Source organism: Pinus tabuliformis, chromosome 1_2 (assembly GCF_031772625.1).
Source record: "Pinus tabuliformis cultivar Carrire ecotype Pingquan chromosome 1_2, CPIR1, whole genome shotgun sequence".
Taxonomy (NCBI): Eukaryota; Viridiplantae; Streptophyta; class Pinopsida; order Pinales; family Pinaceae; genus Pinus; species Pinus tabuliformis.
In genome coordinates, this window is record NC_142298.1 from 747,415,617 (window position 1) to 747,424,537 (window position 8,921).

The following is an 8,921-nucleotide window of genomic DNA, read 5'->3' on the forward strand; positions in this document are numbered from 1 at the left end:
TGGTAAGATGAATTTCTTACATAGATTTATACCCAATTTGGCGGAACATTTATGAGAAATGACTAATATGTTGAAAAAGGACAACACTGTAAAATGGACCGAGGATGCCATGAAGTCATTCAATTTGGTAAAGTTTGCTTTGACCACAACTCCAGTCTTAATTAGTCCTGATTACACTCAAGATTTCATTATATTTTCATTTGCATCCGAGCATACCATGGCTGCGGTATTGATGCAAAAGAGAGATCAGATTGAACAACCCCTTGCTTTTTTTAGTATGACTATTCGAGATGCTACCTTGTAGTATAATATCATTGAAAAACAAGCATTGGCTTTCACAAAAGCATTGAAGGATTTTAGAGTGTACATTCTGCATTCACATACCATAGCATATGTTCCTAATGCAACAGTAAAAGATGTTCTGATGCAAACTGATCCGGAGGGAAGAAGAGGTAAGTGGATAGCAGCAATGTTGGAATATGATTTGGAGATTAAACCCACAAAGCTGATCAAGGGACAAGGCTTAGAAAAACTGATGGCAGAATCAAATCTGCATGCTCTGGACATAAATCTTATTGCAGCAATGTCAGAAGATGAGGATGATGGCTCGCTCATTCTAGTTTCAGAAATGTTTCTTCAATCACCATGGTATTCAGACATAGTTTATGTTCTTCAGCATCTTTTGCCACCTCCAGGAATGTCTAGAAGCAAAGGTAGATCACTAAAACTCAAATCTGCAAAATTTTGCATTCTAAATAATGCTCTTTATTGGAAAGATCCGGGAGGTGTTCTACTTAACTATTTGGTTGAAGATGAAGCTCAGCAGGTGATGCATGATTTTCATAAAGGTGATTGTGGTGGTCATTTGTTTTGGAAAACAACAGCTAACAAAGTGTTGAGAGCAGGATACTATTGGTCGACTTTATTTTCATATTTGTATAAAATAGTGTTGAGCTGCCATGAGTGCCAAGTTTTTCAAGGAAAAAGGAAGCTGCTCGCTCTTCCTTTGAAACCAATTGAAGTAAATGCACCTTTTCAACAGTGGGGACTTGATTTCATAGGGGAAATCCATCCTAAATCATCCACACAGCATCGATGATCTTGATAGCTACTGATTACTTCACCAAGTGGATTGAGGCCATTCTAACAAGGCATGCTACGGATATGGTAATTATTGAATTTTTAGAATCTAATATCTTCTCTCATTTTGGTTTCCCTCACAAGATCATAATAGATAATGTAGTGGCATTTAAGTCCAAAAGGATTGTGGATTTCCGCAATAAGTACAATATTACATTGGGCCATTCAACAGCATATTACCCAGAGGGCAACAGATTAGCAGAGTCATCAAATAAGTCCTTGGTGAATATAATCAAGAAAATTTTGGAGGCAAATAAGAATAATTGGCATCGGAAGCTCGTTAATGCATTGTGGGCCGACAAAGTGAGCACCAAGAAATCCATAGGAATTGGTTTATGGCACTGATACAATATTTCCTACGTCACTTGCAGTCCCGGTCATGAGATTACTACAGGAAGTTTGCAGTGAAGAGGATGATAATCAGTGAAGGATTAATCAAATGATCCACCTTCAGCAAAAAAGGGAAGAAGTTTCTCAAAACACTTTCCGGTTGCAAGAAAAGATAAATAAAATCTATGACCGCAAAACCAAAGCGGAAAAATTTCAGCTAGAGGATGTAGTGTTGCAGTGGGATGCACGAAATGAGGACAAAGGAAAGCATGGTAAGTTCGATAATCTATGGAAAGGTCCATATAAGATTTCAGCATACAGAGGACAGAGTGCTTTTCTGCTCAAGGAGATGGATGGTCAAGATTGTCCAGGAGGGCCAATGAATGGTAGGCTCTTGAAGCACTACTACTTTTGAGGTGGTTCTCTAAAATTATGTCACTTTCATTGTATATACCATTTTCATTTTCCTTGCCAGATTTCAGGTACACAATCATTGAAGCTTGGGGCCTGAAGTGAAGGCTATAAAGCTTGAATGATCTATGTAAAGTTTGGTTTTTTTTATTTGGTTTATAATTAAAGTTTGGAGTCATGAGTCAGTCTCATTTTGCATTGAGTCAGTTTTAGTCTTCAAAGTTGTTGACCGTATTTCCCAATGGATAAGGCTACTAGGTCTACAGTGTTCTTGGCACCTCCAAGGAGCTACCATCCCCACTGGAGCCAATGTTAGTGTCAGTCTTTTCATACTTCCAACAGGGATCAAAATCTGCTCTTTGCATTTTCATAGTAGGAGTCCCATACTATAAATTTTTCATCACTCCATTAGGTCATGATATATGTATCCACCAATGGTTGTTTTCTCTTCAGCTCCTCCCTCATAGACTGTACTTGTTGATCCTCCATCATATTGTTTTCAGTCATGGTTCTTCTGCAGTTCATTTCATTAGGTCTAGGGTTTCATTACCAAGGTCAAGAAACTGATTTTCAAATGTGAATAAAGGTCAGCAAGGGTACGAGGATGATCAATAGATCAAATATGATGGCTTGGAAGTCATAACCTACTGAAAACATTATTTTTGTAACCTAATGTAATTTTCACCTCAAAAACATGTTTTTGAGGTGAAAACAGAGTATTTTGAATTTGTTTATATTTCTTATGTAATTTTAAGTTTCTATATGTAATAATGGTTCCCAGCTACTCCTAAGTATCTGTTCCTACTGCTTAAAAAAAAAGCATTGCAAAAATCAAGTCAGCATGAGCATTGATCCACCTGTAAAGACAAAATGAGAAAAGGCATTAAAAAAACAGAGTTTTGAAAAAGACAAGGAACATTTGAAAGTGGGTTTTTCTAAAGTGAAAAATCAAATTTGTACTCATATATAAACCCTCACATTCCATTTTCTAAGTCATTTTTCTCATCTTGCAAGCAAAGAAGTCCAAAGGTAAGAGAAAAAGGTGAAATTCAAGTGAGTTTGGGCAGAAGAAAATAGGCATTGCACGTAGGGATTAAGGCGCTGCACTTCTGGAGAAAATAGACCAGCGCCACGCGTAGGGGATAATGCATTGCACATAGAGCAGGGAGCTATGCTCCTGGAGATTTTCAGTAGTTCAAAATTAGAAAGGCACTGCGCATAGGACTAGGCGCTGCACGTCTAGGTGAAGGCACTGCGCGTTGGGCAGTAAGCCACCAAATCGTCCATAACACCACAAAATTCACCAAATTCTCTGCTATTTCCTCTTTTACAAGTAAGTTTCCCTTCTCTACTTTATTTTTAGCTTGCACAATGAAAGTTATAGACATTCTCTTCACACTTAAAATCAAACCCTAGTTTCTTCTACAAAACCCTAACTGCTTTGTTACCCATTATCCATCACTAGAATTAAAAACCCTCTTTACATCATTACCTGTCCCCTCATCCATATCCCCTCATTATATCCCTCATCCTAAAAACCCTTTCCCTCACTCTCATAATTCATATTTTGTCTAAATCTACCCTAAACACATCCCTACAATCCTAAAGACTCCCACTCATTCCCTTCAACCCTTTCTAAAGGTGTGCAACTAAAAATCTTGTAAACATGGATAGAGAAGATCATGGATATGAATAGGAAATCACAGTTAGTGACAGTTCAGCAGATGGAGCCAGGCAGCACAAAAAACCTCATAAGGGAGGCAAGATCACAGGAGAAGAGCCAACAAATCTAAGGGAATTGCAAGCTTTTCAGTTGGCTTTTTCATGTTTTATATATTAGGGATGATATGAATTTTGTGAACAAGTGGAGAGAGTACAATTTCACTCAGAGCTCACTAGACTCTTTGTAGCTCATATTCAAAACAATAAAGTGACTCTTGCTGGGGTAACTTTCACAGTGTCACCATCCATCATTTCAGATGCCACCAGGATTCCAAATGTTGGTGAAAAGTGGTATAAGGACCAAGATCTTGATGAACATTATCATGAGCCTTACGTTAAACCTCAGTACAGAAATCAGGTGAAGAGGCTCTTTCCTTTCAAATTTCTTGAGAACAAGTATGTCCCCTTGATGAGAATCATCATCAAATACTTCACTTGTGAGGGCAGATTTTCCAGGTTGTACACTTACCACATCAAGCTCCTCATGCATTTTACAAGGGTGAAGATGTTAAACCTCCCATACTTTTTGTTTAGAAACATTGAGAAAATGGCTTACCTTGTGTAGAATAAGCCATACCCTCAGCAGATGAGCAACATCTATCACTACTCCTTGATCAAAATTATTGTTCTTCATCATCTTAGTCTCCTCAACATCCCTTGGGAGACATTTATTGCTCATGACATGTTTAGGGGTCCCCAGATTCCTCCATCAGTGTTTCAAGAAATAGGTGGGCCTTCTAGTCATGTGGAAACGGGAAAGAGATCAAGGAGACAAGAACTATTGAGGTGCCAGTCTACTTGACATATGAGAAAGACACAAGGAGATTGTTTGCAGCTGCTAGGCAAGTGTTTGCTCCACGGGATGTGGAAGGGACCTTGCCTTCTTCATCAGCCCATAGGCAAATGCTAGCTCCACAGGATGTGGAAGGGGCTTTGCCTTCTTCATCGACACAGCAGGTACAGGTACAATAGTTGCACAAGGGAAAAGAAAAGATTCCAGATGATGATGAGGAGGAAAGGGACTTTGAGTTGGCAGAGCATGATGAACCTGAGCAGCATGACATTGAGACCATTGACTTAGAGGCTCAAGAGAGGGAAACAATAAAGGACATCATCATACAGGAAAGGGAAGCTCAAATACAAGCTTTGGCAGACAATTTGGAGAGGGCCAAATATGTCATCACATATTTGGAGAAGGAAAACAAGCAATTTACTGACAAACAAGTCCTCATGGAGCTAGAAATGCTCAAAATGAAACTACAAAGTGGCAAAGAGGCACAAGTCACATTGACTCCTATTGAGCAGGAGATTGAAAATGATAGGGAGACTTAGCTTGAGAGAGTAAATCTACACCTTGAGAAGCTGCTACAGAAGGCCAACAGAGACAATCAGATGCTAAGACACATGGCCTATCATTACAGGACTCGCAATAGGATTTGCAACATAAGAGTCAAGAAGCTGAAAGCTAGGTTAAGGTGGGCCTTGAAGGGAAAGAAAGAGGAAGATAGGCTTAGGATGTTGGCTAAAGCCTCCTTGGCTCATCAAAGCACATGATGGTGGTGCTTCACACAAATTTTGGGCAAGTTTTGGGCAAATTTTGTCATTTGCAAATTTTGAATTTTAGGTGGCGCTGCGCTTTTCCTAGGGGCATCCAATGGAGGAATGGCTTACATTTTTGGACTCAGGGTAGTGAGGACATGCACCCTGACAAGTTTCAAAAGTTTTGGAGCAGAACTGGTCCACCAAAAGGTCCAAAAACACCTTAAAAATGACAATTCTGCCACTTTTTTGACACACAGAAGCAGTCTTGGGAAAATCAAGTTTTGAGGGGAAAAATAAGCTCCAAATGCAGAAATTCTAGGTGTTCTAGAAAATAGACTTGAAGACCTATCCAATGAGATATCATGGGCACAATTTGGATGTCAGGAAGGCCTTCAAAAGGGACCTGAAAGTGGCGCTATGCGTTGAGCCAGTGGCGCTGCGCATAGACCAAATTTTGCTCAGGATGCCTATTTTTCCAGTTTTTTACTATGATCACAGATTCTCTCTCATGGTGGATGATTTACTATTGTAAATGATTTCATGGCTTGTAAATATGATGGTTAAAAAGTTGTAGAGGGTAGATTCATTTCTTTAGGAGTTAGTTTGAAGTCAAATGAATCAGTTTTTCACTTTTGGAGGCAAGTTGTTGATAATGCCTATATTCCTGTTCCTTGTTTAGTATCAGTTAGATCAGCTCCTCTTCTCATGGATTCGACCCCTGAGGCTAGAGTGGGTTGTTTTTATGCCTATATCATGTGTTTTCTTAGTCATTTGTAAGGGTTGGACTCACTTGGATGCTCAGAGCTTGATTGTAAATCATTGTAAGCAGTTTGGCAAGGAGATTAATAGGATTTGCAGCTATTTTTATGGGATCCCTGTGGTATGGAGTTTTAGCACAGTTTCTTCTTTTGTAATCATTTGTTTACATGTTTTATGTATGCCATCATCCATTTCATTGTTTCTTATTGAATGTTATCAAGTTAGATAGGTGGAATCCATTGTAACAGTGCTCTACCTTGGGAAATCATTTAATATTTCATGTTTTCTACTGTTTGAGAAGGATCCATGATTGTCACATGCCCTCCTCAGCTCCTCATCGGTCTTGAACACCTCACACCATTAAGCCTAGAGTGCTAAAGCCTATGCCTACCTTTCCCCATAGAACACCCTGCATTTTTTACCTAATTTCCCAGATCTAAACTGCCCAGCTTCATCTGATCCAGTAAAACACCAACAAATTCAATCAAAAACCCCCGTGCTACTATACCTAGCCTAAAATCCTTATCTGATCTAATCATTTCGACTGAGATTCTAAAGGAGAGAGCCCTCTCCCGGCCTTGTAGGGCTAGCTACAAGGCTAAGCTGGGTTTGTGGTTACCCTCGAAGTTGCCTCCCTTCAGCCTAAGGTAAATCTAGGTGCTAATAGATACTTCCGCCCGTCGCACCTCATTCACCGTCACACTGTTCAGCTCATCGTTCACTTGCAGCTCGTTCAGCCTAATGCCCTCAACTCATTCATTCGGACGACCTCGGCCGTTCAGTCGTTTAGCCCGGCACCCTCGCACGCCCTTGCCCGTTCACTCGTTCTACCTGCGGCCTCGTACACCTTCACCCGTTCACTCATTCGGCCCGGCGTCCTTGCACACCCTCGCTCATTCACTCGTTTGGCCTGGTGCCCTTACATGCCCTCGCCCGTTCGCTTGTTCGGCCTAACGCCCTCGCATGCCCTCGCCCAACCGCCTTTGAATGACTTTACCTAAACGTTCACTCATTTGGTCGTTCGGCCCGGCGCCCTTGCACACCCTTGCCCAAACACCTTCACACGACCTCGCATGGTCATTCAGACAAACACCCTCGGACGACCTTGCCCGGCCATTCAGCCCGACGCCCTCGCATGCCCTTACATGGTTGTTCGGCCTAATGCCTTCGCACGCCTTCGAACTACCTGTGGCTCTATTTTCTGCATTTTCCCCAGCTCATTGTTTCAGCCCAAGAGTCCACCTACACCTTGCCAAATTTCAATCTTCTCCAAGTTAGCTCGCCCTCCAGCTCACATGAACACTTGGAAACTTCCTTCAATGATTTTTGCCACCATCCCAACGCTTTACCTATATGGTGATTTGCCCATCGTTCGGGGCGTCGACTCACCAAGCCAACCCACCATTTCATCCAATTCGCCCCAACTTCATGTTGGCCCATGGTGTGGGCGCCCATGTGCGGGACCGCCCCCACATATAACTTTCCACTGCCCAATACTTAGTCATTTTCACAAGATGACTTTCACGTCACACGTTTCCTTCGTTCATTTGGCTCGTCGCACCGTTTTCCCGTACCAACTACCGCCGACCCGTCGGTTAAACGTGCCCGCCCGGCACGCTCAACTCGTGGGATTGACATGATCAGTGTCGGTGGTGCACTCCTCGACTCTGTTCCACTCGACGTCTTCCGCATTGACGAAACATCGGGTCGCGGAGAGTTCATAGTCGACTCCGGCACCACCGTCACATGCCTTCCGATAGCCACCTATGGCGCCGCGAGGGATGCCTTCGTCGCTGGCACTTGTCAACTTCTAAGAGCCAACGACGTCTCCATCTTCCACACCTGCTACGATCTGTCAGGCCGACCGTATGTGATGGCTCCAACTTTGGGGTTCCATTTTTCAAACTGAGAGAGCTTAATTCTTCCGGGTAAAAACTATATGATACCTGTGGATCTCATGGGCACGTTTTTCTTTGCCTTTGCACCAGCCACCTCGGATCTATCTATCATGGGGAATATTTAGCAGTAGGGAGTTCGTGTTTCCTTCGATTCCACTGACTCTCTCATTGGTTTCGCTCCCCACCAGTGTTGATAATGGCTCTCTAACACCCTGCAGAGTCTGTGGTGAGCACTAGTATTGCAGCAAAAATGCTGCAACTCCTGGGGCTTCCTACTTTACTTTTATTAACCCAGTAGTTTGTAACAAACTTGGAAGTGACGGTGTTGTATGCACAAGTACTAGCTCTGGCTGCAGGCTGTCACTTGGTTAGCTGGCACAAGATCACAAGGAGCTTAAGCCAAATTTTATGAATTCTTAGAGAAGCTTTTAAGTGTGATGAAAGAAAGCTAACTCTAAAGAGACTATTCTACTTGCAGAAAGAGAAAGGAGACTGGAGTGTAAAGCAAACCCTAGCAAACCCTAATTCTTCCAACTAACCCTACTTTTGCAGAAAGAGAGATGAAAACTGATGAAATAAGTGCCATTGACTACTAAGAAGGTAAATTACATCTATTCAAGCTACTTCTGAAAGGAAATGAGAAAAAAACATATTTTTTGGATTTTTGTGTATTTTATGTGGAATTGTTATGCTTGCAATTTATCTGTTTGTGGTTGTGGCAGAGGTTTGGTGGTGATGGAAGGCGACCTTGGGGTTTGAAAAGGTGTAGGAAGGTTTGGGGGAGTCCCAAGAAGCCTCCGGTAACCTTCTGGAGACATTCTCTACAATCGGACTTCAAAAAGTCACTTTCAGGAAATTCTACAGGAGGCTGCAGGGGATCTACAAGAGGATCTACAGGAGGATGCCGAGAGCTATTTTTAGAGGTTTGAAAGGTGGAAAAATGGTGGGAAAGGGTAACTAAAGATTAGAGGGAGGCGTTAAGGTGTTTGAAGTTCATAAAGAATGATTAGGAAGGAAAATTAAGGTTGGATTTTTTCAAGAGACAAGAGGAGAGATTATGAGAAAAATGCAGAAATTAGGGCAGATTTGTGAAGGGCTGTGAATGACCTGTGAAACATG

At 41.9% G+C, this 8,921-nt stretch overlaps 1 pseudogene; it reads left to right on the forward strand.

Moving 5' to 3' along the window:
• LOC149207924 (protein ASPARTIC PROTEASE IN GUARD CELL 2-like) overlaps positions 1-7,996 on the forward strand; it is a 55,050-nt pseudogene extending 47,054 nt beyond the window's left edge.
• The last annotated feature ends 925 nt before the right edge of the window (positions 7,997-8,921 follow it).